At 44.7% G+C, this 13,859-nt stretch overlaps 1 protein-coding gene across 1 annotated transcript in view; it reads left to right on the top strand.

Moving 5' to 3' along the window:
• The window catches only part of EHD4 (EH domain containing 4), a 78,884-nt gene that overhangs the window by 44,053 nt on the left and 20,972 nt on the right, over nucleotides 1-13,859 (top strand). The gene's annotated exons all lie outside the window — the stretch shown is intronic.

Genomic DNA, 13,859 nt, shown 5'->3' with positions numbered 1-13,859 from the left:
GACCATAGAATACAGGGCGAGTGCAGCCCAGGAAGGGAGCTGGGGGAGCCTGCTGAAGACAGTGACCAACGACCCAGAAGAGGTGTTCTCTTGTAGCCGAGGGCCCTGGCTGTCCGCACGTTTCCACTTCTTTTTGCCATAATCTTTCTGGTATCTGGGGCTATTTCTCACATGTGCCAGATGCAGTTGCCTTTAGAAACCTCCTCTTTGCCTGCGTTATGTCAGTCTCTTTCTCAAAAACCACCTCCTGCTTGAATCCAGATTGCAGTGTAAAGCGCAAATCAGACCATTACTCGGCATTTCACCTTTCATTCTGCACAAGTATGTGTACCCACCTGAGGTGAAAAATTTACATTACAGAAAGTTAGGTGGGGAAACGTGTCCCAACGGCACCCCTAGTTCCTCTCCCAGAGCAAACCCTGTCGGCAGTGTCTCGCAGAGCCGGAGGGTCCCGCACACTGCTCTGCACTGAGAATGTTCCACCTAGCTGTAAGTCTTGCAGCCAGCGCTTGTCAGGACATTGAGGTGTTCTGTCATACAGAGTTGCCCAAATTAACAGCCGGTATCCTTTGGGTGGATGGCACCCAAATGTGTTCCAAACTGTGCTGCAGAATATAGTTGTGCACATAGTGCAACTATTCACAGTTTGCATAGTAGGGTGCGAGTGGGACTCTACGATATAAAACAAATGAGCAGAGAAACAATCAGACCAGGGGTCTGTTTGCCAGAGGGGAGGTGGGCAGGGAAATGGGTGAAATTAATAAGGAAGTGAGGGGTACAAACTTCCAGTTATAAAATGAATAAGTCACAGAGGTAAAAAGTGCAGCCTAGAGAATATAGTCGGCAATACTGTAATAACATCATATGATAACTGCTCTCACTGGGGTGAGCACTGAGCAACATGTAGAATCACGAAGTCACTATATTGTACACCTGAAACTAATATAACACTGCATGTCAATTACACTTCAGTTAAAAAAAAAAAAAAGATGCCCTCTTAGTAGTGAAATTACTGAGTCAAATGAAACTGAGGTCTTTTTACAGTTAGCCGATGCCAAAACGCCTTTTCTAGATGTCCCTACTTACATTCCCATCAACAAAACATCCTCCCCAACTCAGGGCATTACTATTTCTTTCCCTTATCTTCACTTTATCTTTGATAGGTGAATGGCCTCTCAGTATAATTCTAATTCTCATTTTTATTATTAGTATGGTTAAGCACCTTTCCCTATTTTCAGATTATTTCCAAGTATTTCCTTTCTGGGGGTATTTGACCATTTTGAAATACTATCAGTAACTATGTGAACTTTTATTTAGTAAAATAATTGAGTCATTTTTATTTTAAAGTTTTACTTATATATTTGACAGAGAGAAAGTCGGCGAGACAGAGAATACAAGCAGAGTGAGTGGGAGAGAGAGAAACAGGCTTCCCACTGAGCAGGGAACCCGATGGGGGGCTCGATTCCCAGACCCTGCGACCATGACCTGAGGCAAAGACAGACGCTTAACCAAGTGAGCCATCCAGGTGCCCCCAATGCAGTCATTTTTTATAAAGTAAAGAAACCAATGATTATTCACATGGTCCCCATTGACTTGACCTATCTTTCCATCGGTGACATAAACCCAGAAATAACTATCTCTGGGCAATAGTTTGACTTTAGGAGCAGGTTATCCGATAACTTACTGGCTGGCCGTGGTCTTCATGACTGGCTGTTGTCCAAGTGCTCACAGAACACTCACACAACACTGGGATTGTTGAGAAGGAGAAACAGGGCAGGGCAGAGGGTCAGAAGTCATTTGTAAGCCCTCTGTTGATCCTAAAGCTGTCACCATCTTGGTTTAACATCTCTCTTGAGAAAAGTATAGCTTGAAGAAATATTGTCTTTTTGCCCTTCTGAACCATAAAATGACAAGATGTATTGTCAAGGTAGAAACCTTGTTTGGAAATACTCCGTCTCCTCATACTTGGGTGGAGACCGTCTCATTGGCCTTTTGCCTCAAGAAAATCCAGTACAAGTACCAACTGACCGTCTGATTTATAGATGTATTGTGAGAGGCTTTCTTGCCTTAGGTACACAACGCCCACTTGAAAATGAGGCATGGGTAATCTCCGTGTGCATGACACTTAGTTCCTGGATTCACTTACTTCTATTCTTAGAAGATGGAGCTGATGATCTCTTAAGCATTTTTGGATGCCTCAGATTCTGTGACTTTTCCTTTGGTAATTTCTGTCAGCACAGAATTGGTGGCAGTTGGGTGACAAATTACACTTCAGGGCAACTAAAGACCCTTCTGGAAACATGCAAGGACCTTCCAATCAGCCCTGTGTGCCATAGTGCATGAGTCCAGGGGTACAAATAGAGTAAAATGAAACTCGTTACTTGATCATTTTTTTCCCTTGGATGTAGTCATTGAGTGTTCCCGTAGCTACCTGAACAGTTTTATGTTCTTATGCTGGTACTATAACTAGCTAATATCTATTGTCTAGATACTATCTAATCTAAGATCTGGAATAAAATCTTTTTTTCCAGATAAGTAAATAAAATCTTTAAAAAAAAATTCTTTTTGTTTTTTTAAGATTTTATTTACTTATTTTACAGAGAGAGAGACGGTGAGAGACGGAACGGAAGCAGGGGGAGTCGGAGAGGGAGAAGCAGGCTTCCCGCAGAGCAGGTAGCCCAATGCGGGGCTCGATCCCAGGACGCTGGGACCGTGACCTGAGCCAAAGGCAGGCACTTAATGACTGAGCCACCCAGGCACCCCTGAAAAAAAATCTTCCTGATCATCTAACCCATCTGATTGATATAGAAACTGAGGCCCAGCAAAGCAAAATGGCTGACCCAAGCTCCAGAACTTGGGGGATTTTCTTGGTAAATTTTCACCAACCTCTCTCCCTGGCAAAGAGCCGTAAAATGCCACATAGTATTGCTGTCTCTTTCCGGGGCTCAGTGCTCATTAAATGGCTTTGCTTCCTAACCTCATCTTTAGTCTGAGATGGAAAAGAGATATGAAACCCAATTTCCCCCTTTGACATGGTCACCTGACCAGAGGCCAGGGTGTTCATCGGGCCAAATATTCAAATAGAGCCTTTCTCTGTTCCCCACCTGTGCAGGATGGTATCATCCCATGGTGTGAGCGCCTTGTGGGTCACATGCCCCCTGCATCGTTATCTTTACGGCAGCCCCCGGCTGTGAGTTTGGCTTGTTTATTTTAGGAGGAAACAGGCACCAATAAATTAGTTCACAGACTTTTGGACTAAATTCCAAAGGAAGAAGGAGTTGGGAGAGGAAATAGAGGATAAACAACACCAAGCCCATCCAAGGACAGATTGGTCCTTGATTTTAGTTCAACTGTGGTAATCCAGTGGTGGAACCCCCTGCAGGCCAGACACAGTGAGACTGGGAACTCTGCAACCACAGGGATTTTCTCATAGACAATTACACTCTCTAAGGGGGAGCCACCACCACCTGAACACTTTGAGGTAGACACGCCCTAAACCCGTCCACAGCATGTGCAGATAGGGAGGCCCCTGTTCCTCTTCTCTAGCTGTCTTGTTGGATCTCCAGGACAGGGTTTAGGGTCAGCCCCTCCCAACACCCAGCAGAAACCTAGAACTGCCCCTCCCACTGCTGCCCCTGCCTCCGCTTACCCCCACCCCCCCACCGCACCCCACCTGTGCCTCTGATCAGCTTGGGGTGAGGGGAAGTAGACTGGGCAGAGGGAGCAGAGTGTCTGTGGCTCCTCTCCCGACCAGCTTCTTCCCGTTGCTCTGGCCAAGTGTGGCTGATCCAGGGACGACTCCTCCTCCAGAGGTAACGTGTAGTTGTAAAGACACTACTGCACCCTCAGGGTTTCTTGAGATGGTGATAAGCTGGAAAATACTAGAAATCCAGGCTCTGGCTGAACACCTTTGTAGAAGAAAAGGAAAGCCTTCCTCAGTAATACTGTTAGCGTAGTCACATAGGGACCAATAATTTTTACAGTATGCTTATTCTTTTCTTATTACAAAAAGAGTATGTATTTATTGTAGGACACATAAAACTACTTTACTTTAGAAAGATCAGAAAGAAGGAAATAAAAACCACCTCGAATGCCACCATCCTGGCACACCTGTGGTGCAGTGCTGTGGTTAAAAAACACAGGCCCTGGGATGCAAGTCCCTGGGTATGAATCCTGGCCCTCCTAGGAAATAGCTGTGTGACCTTGGGTAAGTTATTTAACCTCTCTGAGTCTCTGGATCCTCACCTGGAAAATAGGGATAATCATAGCACCTGTTTCAGGGGTTACTGTGAGGATTACAGGAGATTTTGTGGGTAGAAAGTGCAGGAATGTTGTGAGAATTCAGTAAATATTTGCTGCCATCATTTATTTTGAGCTCTTATTCTCCACCCAACCCCAATCACATTTTCAGAAACAGCCTTTTCCAGTTGCAAAGTTAACCCAGACTGTAAACAATACAAGGACTGGTCACACGTGTTTAACTGAAGTAGCTGCTATTGTTAACTGAAGTGACTATTTTTGAAAATATATATTTAATACCTGAGTACTCCCAGAAACTTGATGTCTATTTTGAGGTTATTTGTACTTCCTTAAATTAGTAACAGCTCTTGTTTTTTTAGAAACTCACAGCACTATTTAAGCCTTGGCCTCTAACTTGCTAAAAATCAGTTACACTTCTCATTCCCTTCAATTCACTTCACTAATCAAATTTATTTAATTGTTTTTTATTTTATATGCATACATATGTATTACATTAAGAACACTTAAAAGGCCGTCCACCCTCTTAAATTTTTAACTCTACAGTACGATATTGTTAACTATAGGCATAGTGTCATCCAGCAGGTCTCTGGAAGTTTCTCCTCTTGCTGAACTGAAACTTTGTGCCTACTGCTCAGTAATTTCCCATCCCCCTCCACCCCACCGAGCCCTTGGCAACTGCTGTTGCATGCTATGGTTACATGAGTTTGAGTATTTTAGATCCCTCATATAAACAGAATCACATAGTGTCTGTCTTTCCTGAGTGAATTTATCTCACTCAGTGTAATGTCCTCCAGGTCCATCCATGTTGCAGAATTTCCTTTTGTAAGGCTGCTTCATATTCTGTTTTATGTCTAAACCACATTTTTCTTAGCCGTGTGCCTGCCAAAGGCATTAAGGTTGTTTCCCCATCTCAGCTATTGTGAATAGCACTGTAGTCAACATGGGAGTGCTAATAATTTTCGAGATGCTGATTTGAAGTTTTTTCAATTTAATTCTCCTGAATTAATCCCAGAAGTGGGATTCCTGGATCATATGGTAGTTCTATTTTTAATTTTTTTGAGGAATAACGCAATTTTATTAAACACGTACTCTGTTCAATAGTGGGTACTGAGTACTAGGTATACAGTGAGAGGTGGAGTCTCTGCCCTCGTAGAGTTTCTGCCTTATTCTCACCAAATAAATACATTACTGGAAAGTGTAAGTGTAAGAAAAATCGTTGACGTGATAAGAATACATCACAGGGAATGTGATTTGGACAGTACAAAGTGTTCTGTGGTGGGCTTTTGGGTTCCAAGCATGACGAAGACTTGGCCCCTGCTCTCGGGCTGCTTATAGTTTAATGAGTGAGCTGTGGCCGAGCACAGAACCTCTCAGGAAGAAATGGGGAGGGAGGGTCTGTTCCACTCAGGTGGGGGAAGGCCTCTTGCAGGGAAGCAACCCAGAGGGCTGGGTAGCTGGAGATGAAGAGCAGAGCATGCCAGGCTGAAGGAAGTCTGGGCAGAGGTCCAGAGGCAGGAGACTGTAAGATGTCTCTGAAGAGGGGCAGAGAGCCTGGTGTGGTTTATGGGGTGGGGAGAGTGGGGCTTAGTAAGAGACCCTGAGACCAGGCTGGAGAGGGAAGGTGAGAGCTAGTCTTGGAGAATTTGCAAATATCTCTTCTAAAACTAACCAGGGATCTCAACTTTTTAGGGATTAGCTCCCAATTGTGAGAAGGGGTGGGGACATTTGAGTGCTGGATTAGAAAGGAAGGAACCTGGGAACAAGAAGTACAGTTCAAAGGTGCTCCCAGCACACTCGTAGGGTCTGGCTGGACGGTCTGCATTGGGCAGTCAACTAGGTGCTGGAGGGACCTCCAGGAGAGAGGCTGGGGTTACCCAGACAAACCAGTGCAGTGAGCTGTGGTGGGGGTATGAGTGGCCTGGCATGGAACAGGAGTTCCTGGCTCTAGAAAGGGCAGGCCTGTGCCCCACCAGTGAGGATAAGTCTGAGCAGAATCTTGGGTCATGTCCAACTGGGCAAGTGGCTTCACCCACCCCAAGAATGGAACCAGGGGCACGGGCGGGGAGAACCTGGCCTCCGTCCTGGCTGTCCTCCATTGTCTTGCATCCTTTTACTGACACACAACTTGTTTAAAACTCATGTGATTAGCAACTTGGCTCTGGGAAGAAATTGAAGAATTTTGTTTTCTGCTCTATTGAAAGCAGACTGCCAAATTAGTTTTCTCAAGGCCCCCACCCTATATTTACCTGAACCGGGGTGGCAAAAATCTCAGATGTCATTTCCTGGTGGGTGCCTTTGGATGGAGACCACAGCTTCCATGGGTGGAAGGCCCTGATTGGCTGGAAAGGGCCCCTTCCTTCCTGCCCCCTCCCTTTGTTCCCAGAACGTGGAGCCAGGATGCCAAGCTGGGATCTTCCACAGGACAAATTCTCTTTCTCAGCTCCCAAAGCTATATTACTTGTGGATCCTTTTGCAATGATAGGAACTCCATTTTTAACCAATTGGGCTGATGACATCTCTGTTTTGTTCTAGACCAATAGAAGTTCCATTAGGTCTAATAGAACTAAGATGTCTATAATTAAATGAATAAATTCTAAAAATACATTGAGCACCATGGGGGCAAGTGTGTTAGGATGTGGATTCCTGTACCTTCCATACACACTCACTAAATAATGCAAGCATACATGCATTGCCCCACGTGCCTGTGTACAAACACACACACCCATCCAGGTGTGTATGTACCCTGGGCTATGTTGTGTTCTCCCTAGCTGGATTGGATTCTCATAAACTCAGAGTGTTGTCATCCCTGACCCTCACCATGGGAGACTCTCTCAGCCAGAAGGTTAAAACACCTGTAAAATGACACAACTCTCAAAGTTCCAGTGGATGGGCCAAACTGTACATTAACCTTTTTGGTGAAGACTGATTTCGACTAAAGCCTGAGGCTCCTGCTTTCACTACATTCAATTCTCTACCCAGCCAAATGTGCTACAAAGTCGGCTTGGCAAACAGATTTCAACTTCCTGGTCCATCTAGCAGTTTGTGGAAATGTTTATCTTCAAACAAGTTTAGCAGCTTTGAGTACATTCTCCCTTCCTTTCCTTCTTTCTTTCTTTTTTTTTTTTTTAATTTTTTAAGGCAGTCTTATTGCAGTAGAACATAATAATGTCCAGTTTGATGAGGTTTTTTTTTTTTTTTTAAGATTTTTATTTATTCATTTGACACAGAGAGACAGATCACAAGTAGGCAGAGAGGCAGGCAGAGAGAGAGGGGGGAGCAGGCTCCCCGCCGAGCAGAGAACCCAATGTGGGGCTCAATCCCAGGACCCTGAGATCATGACCTGAGCCGAAGGCAGAAGCTTAACCCACTGAGCCACCCAGGTGCCCCCAGTTTGATGAGTTTTGACCAATGTGTGTACCATCATCAAGAAGTAGAACCTTTCCATTGCCCTGAGAAGTCCCTCTTTGTCCATGTCACTTTGCAGTCCCATTCACAGGCCCGCTCCCAGTCACTATAGCTTGGTTTTGCCTGTTCTAGAATTTCACATACATGGAATCCTGTGGTGCATACTCTTCAGTGTCTGGCTTCTCTCACTCAGCCTGGTGTTCCCGAGATCCCCCCCGTGTGGCTGCACGTAGCTCCTTCTTTGTATTACTGAGTGCTGTTCCACTGGACAGTTTATCCATTCACCTGTCGAGGGACATTTGGATGGCTCCCACTCTGGGGTTAGTATGGATAAAGCGAGCAGCCTTTGTTTTATAGAAGTATATCCCTCAGCAACCATCCCGAGCACATCCTAGGCATTTGAGAATTATTAACTAATCCATTTTTTACTTTGGTATGTGAAATGTATTGTTACATTTCTAAATGTTTAGCATACTTCTGAATTCCAGAGAGAGAGGTGTTCCGAAAGCTTATTGAAAGCTACTTCTGGGAATTTTGAACACAATTTTGCACAGAGAACATTCAGTCCCTCAGGAAGCATGTACTGAGGCCTGCTCTCGGTGAGCCCCATCTTGGTGCTGTAGGGAGCAGTGTAAAAAGGGCCCCTCCCCTTGGGTGTTACAGCCCAGAAGGGAAACAGCTGTGGCCTCAGATGGTGCAGTTCTCTGGGGAGCTCTAAGACCCCAGCGGGAGCCCAGGAGCAGGAGGTGGCCTTTCGGAGGCAGAATTTGGTCTGCGTCAGAGCTGTGGTATTTCCACTCAGAAGTGGGCAGCAGGTGGAATGGGCTGTTAGAACTACAGTGCATGTCTGGACCAAAAACAGGCCAAGTCCAAATATAACATCACTGTGTAGGCCGTAGGCCCAAAGGAATAGCAGCCGAGGGCCATGGTCAGTGTCAGGGCCACTGGTTTCCACTTTGTTTAGGTGGCGGCTCTGTCACAGACCCACTTAGCACAGTGTGGCTGAACTCTAGTTGGTAATGGGGACCTGACCGCCCTCTGTAACCGAGTCTTCGAGAAAATTCGTTACTCCCCTCCTACTGGGTAACAACGTGTGCGTGCCCTGTTTATCCCGGCCTGTATGGCTATGCATGGGCTTTTATAAGCCGGGAAGTATATGAGGTTAGAATCACAGCTTTATTTTAGGAGCAACCCAGGGCCTTTAGGACCAACTGGTAGAGCTCCACCTGTTTCACAAGCAAAAAAAGAAAGGCCTCTGGACTTTGAGGGCCCACCAACTTTATTTATAAGGTATGGGCGATTCTCTGCTAAGTCATATCTTCTATTAGCTACTTTCTGAGTGCCGATTCTTCCACTTGGCTCAAGCGTCATAGGGCCGTCACCTCTACCCTAATTAATTGTGTTTTCTCTGTGGCTGCAGATTTTACTTGGCCCCAGGAAGGCATCCTTCAACATTTACCGCACTCCCACCATGCCCCTGTTACTAAGGTTTCTTAAATAACCAGTAGATAACATTTTGGAGAGCTTTCTAGATGTCAGGATGATTCAAATGTTTCTCATCTGTTAACTCCACAGCCCCATGAGGTATGTGGATGCTATGATTAGCCTCATTTTACAGATGAGGAAATGAGGCACAGAGAGAGAGGTTAAGGAACTTGCCCTAGTTCGTGAAACTGGTAAGTGATGGAGCCAGGATTAGACCTCAGGCAGCCTGAGTCCAAAGCCTGTATATACTCTTCTCCTTTTTCCCCCCCCAGCTTTACTGAGGCATAATTGACAGGTAAAAATTGTGTATACTGAAGGTATACAACATGATCTAATGTACATATACAGTGAAATGATTCTAGCAGCTAATCAACACATCCTTCACCTTACCTCGTTAGCACCTGATTTCTGGTTGTATGTAATTTGTGTTAACTTTTTACAGTAGAGAAATAATAGATTTGCAAAAAGAGTCATGTTGATGAAAACAGAAATAGTACCTACCCCAGACTCATGAAGATTAATTCATTAATTGGTTGATTGATTAATAATAAATTTGGGTGCTTGGGTGGCCCAGTTGGTTAAACATCTGTTTTGGCACTCAGAGTAGCGGTGCTCACATCACCAGGAATCGCCAGTTATCTGGGAGGTTTAAAAACTGCGGGCCACCAAGCCCAGCCTCGGGGATTCTGATTCCATGCTTCTAGGGAGGGATCTGTAAGTCTCACCTTCAGCAAGCAGCTTACTTGAGTCTAAGACCTTCCTTTGATAATCAGTGATCTGCAGGTCCTTCTGTGTCACCATTTGCTTTCAGCAGACAGACTAAAAATAACATCATTAAATTAAGTCGTTTCTTTAACATCAGCTGGAACTTTTTTGGTAGATAAGTCCTTGGTACCTGTCTTCTCTCATGAAGATTTAAGAGTCAAGCAGACCTATTCGGCCTTCAAAAGGAAGGAAATTCTGAAGAAGTCTACAACAGGGGTAGATTTTGAGGACATTGTGCTAAATGAATGAAGCCAGTCACAAAATGGTACTGTATGATTCCAGTTACATGAGGCACCAAGAGTAGTCAAATTCACAAAGACAAAATAGAATGGTGTTTGCCAGGGCTGGGCAAGGGATGCATGGGAAGTTAATATTTAATGGGTACTTAGTTTCAGTTTGGGAAGATGAAGAATTCTGTAGGCAGATGGTCATGATTGCACCACAATGAGAATCTGCTTAAAGCCAATAAACTGTGTACTTTAAAAATGGTAAAAGTGAGGGCTGCTTGGTGGCTAGTCAGTTAAGCATCTGACTCTTGATTTTGGCTCGGGTCTTGAACTCAGGGTTGTGAGATCGAGCCCCTCATCTGGCTCAGTGCTCGGTGGGGAGTCCGCTCCAGATTCTCTCCCTCTCCCTCTGCCCCTCCTCCCCCCTCTAAAATAAATAAATCTTTTTTAAAAATGATTTTTAAAAAATCTTTTTAGTAACAACAACTATGTATGAAATAAATGAGCAGACCAACCTCTCCCAGCTGTGGTAATTATTTGCTTTCTCCTGAGACACTTGGTGATTTCTTTACCTTTGATTATACTCCCTAATGTGTAACAAATAATACCTGTTCGGTGACAAACAGAACACAGTTCTATCTACCTGTACTTCTTAAATCTTTAGTTCTCCTGGTTACTTTAAAACAAGAAAATATGGCCATGTGGTTCTTCCTCCAGAGATAAGTAGTGGCCTCGCTCACAGTAAACTTCTATCTAGCAGCTCTGTTCCCACTTTTTACTTCAATGAAGCATTGGAATGACATCTTTTAAAAAGACGTTTAAAATAACTATTAGAAACCCAAGTTTGGGGCACCTGGGTGGCTCAGTTGTTAAGTGGCTGCCTTCGGCTCAGGTCATGATCCCAGTGTCCTAGGATGAACCCCAGGTTGGGCTCCCTGCTCAGCAGGAGGCCTGCTTCTCCCTCTGCCACTCCCCCTGCTTGCGTTCCCTCTCTCACTGTGTCTCTCTCTATCAAATAAATAAAGAAAATCTTTAAAAAAAAAAAAAAAAAAAAGGAAAAGAAAAGAGAAACCCAAATTTAAGTGAGAGTTTAAATATGGGTACTGTCAAGGCCAACCACTTAACCCAGGTGGTCCTTGGAAGAAGAGATTTGTGTGTCTGTGGCTGAAATTGCATGTGTGCAGGCAGTGACAGCAATGGGGGTACCAAGTGTCTTTGGGCGCTGACTGGAAGAATATTTCTGATGTGGGGAAGATTATTCACCAACTATGATTCTTGGCAGCAAACCAAAGAAGCTGATTCTGATATAAACAGAAAAGGAAATTTGCAGAAAATCAAGTTGTTCACAGAATTAATAGGTTGGAAAACTAGTCTCAAAAACTAGGTGAGGAAGCTACCACCACCTGACTCTCAGTTCAGCACCACTGCCATTAGGAAATTCTCATTTTGGGGACACCTGTGTGGTTAAGTGTCAGCCTTGGGCTCAGGTCATGATCCTGAAGTCCCAGGATCAAGCCTCACATCTGGCTTCCTGCTTGCCTAGGAGTCTGCTTCTCCCTCTCCCTCTGCTGCTCCCCCTAATAGTTCTCTCTCTCTCTCAAATAAATAATTAATATCTTTTTAAAAAAAAAAAAGGAAAGAAAGAAATTCTCATTTTCCCTGTGACTTTGTATCATTCCCTCAAGATCCAATACCCTTGCCTGGTAGAAGGAAATGATTCTCTGGTTCTAGGTCACCTGTCTGTACCCCAACCTGCCAGTGAGTGGGGTGACGGACTGTCCACTACATCTTCAGCATCTATGGCGTACACGGGACCCTTGGCCCAACAGGAAGGGTGCCCAGCAAATGCAACTCTTGTCCACTCCAGTGTCCACAGGCAGGTCCTTCTGGTGGTCAGTTCTAAAACATCTTCCTGGCTCCCCGGGCGCAGAGCCATCATCTGCTCAGGATCTGAGCCAGGGTCTGGGGCTATCGGGCTGACCCAGATCAGTCTGGAATGACAGAAGCTCCTTGGCAGGCAGTTTGCCCTGTCCTGGTAGGGACAGAGCTCCAAGTGAAATCTGCACTCGGAATCTTTACGTACTGCTGTGCGACCCCCATGCCACGGGCCTTTGATTTTCTTCTGTTTTCACCTGACTGCTGATCGTGATGAAAATCAACTCTGGACCACATTCTAACAACTGCCTTTGCCCTCTTTGTCCCCAAGGAATCAGGGGGTGCCACTGTGGGACAGAATAGAGAAGTGAAAAGTCTGAACCAGGGAACACGCAAACCTGTAATGACAAGAAACACCACACTCAGGGCGGTGCTTCCCCCGGGGAGGGTCTGCAGGGAGTGTTTGCGTTTGAATGTTTCATGTTCTTTATTAAAATTGTGTCTAAATCTTTCTGTTCTTCAACTAGTTCTCTTACACTTGTTCTTCAAATTTATGCAAACTTTCATCTACTGACCCCCTTTATGTTTGAAAATACATCATTCTTTAGTTGCTTTCTCATCTACCTTAGAACCCTCGGAGTTCATCAGTATTCCAAAATTAGCATTAATATTTTTTTTATTTGTGCTGTCGTATACGTATCTCTCGGCTCCTGAGTGTTGATTTGTTTTTTAACACTTTATGGGAATGTTATCATGCTGGACCTATCCTTTTGAAACTGGTTTTTTACTCACCATTCCTTTGGAGATTTGCCTGTGTTGATGAGGGAAAATCTAATTCATCCTCATGGGTATGCAGGATTTTGTTATAGAAAGTACACTTAAATCCTTTAAAGCATCTGAGGGAAATAAGGCGAAAGGTCAAGGTTTATTTAAGTTATGTGATGGGTACATCAGCATTTATCATATCATTTTCTAGACCTTTACATGTGTTTGGAGGTTCTCAAGACCTATAAAAAGGGGTGACAGGAGTCAGGAAAGGGACCATCTTGGCCCTCCTTGGGCTGTGTCAAGCCTGAGCCCACAGCTAATCAGTCTGGGATTAAAAATAAACCTTGTGGGACTGGTCTTCTCTTGTTTGCTTTTCGAGGGCCTCTGCCTCCCCTGGGGGAGACCCAAAACAGGCCTTGACCAGGGCCTGTGAGAAGTGTTTACAGAGCTGTGTGATTTGGAGCCTATTGGCATGTGGCCAAAGTGAACTAAACAATTTGTTGTGGGCCTGGCCATTTTAAAAAAAGAAATTGGCAAGAGATCACTTCACATGATGGCTGTGAGACATAATCTTTTAAAAATATTTACAACTTACTTATGATATAAATAGTCCAAATGATAAATATTGGTCACCGTTTGGGGGCAGGCCAACATTTGGCCTTCTTAACACCTAAAAACTTAGGATAAGAGAAGACAGTTCCTCTTTTGTTGTGCTTAGAGGTGACACCACAGGACCCCAAGCAACCCCTGAGTTTTCTTCCTTCTCCACCTCTGCTACTTTCAGAAAAGCAAACCTTTGGCTGAAGGGAGAGTTTTGACCCAGGGCCTGTGGCTTTATAGACTCATTGATCCAATTTGTCATCGATCCCAAGGACCATACCAGGAGAAGTAAGAGACTTGTGGGGACTAAATGAAATCACAGATCTAGAAAGGATGCCCCATCCAAATGACTACGAGCACCTTTTCAGGCCCTGTTTTTTCCCAGGGGAGGGTTCCTGGGATCCTCAGCATTGACTCCTGAATGTGTCCAGCCCCAGGGGGCTCACTTGAGGTGATTTTCAGGCCATCAGACCT

The sequence above is a fragment of the Mustela erminea genome, chromosome 5 (assembly GCF_009829155.1).
Source record: "Mustela erminea isolate mMusErm1 chromosome 5, mMusErm1.Pri, whole genome shotgun sequence".
Classification (NCBI taxonomy): Eukaryota; Metazoa; Chordata; class Mammalia; order Carnivora; family Mustelidae; genus Mustela; species Mustela erminea.
The sequence above is the reverse complement of the archived record's forward strand: the minus strand, read 5'-3'. Positions and strand labels throughout refer to the sequence as shown.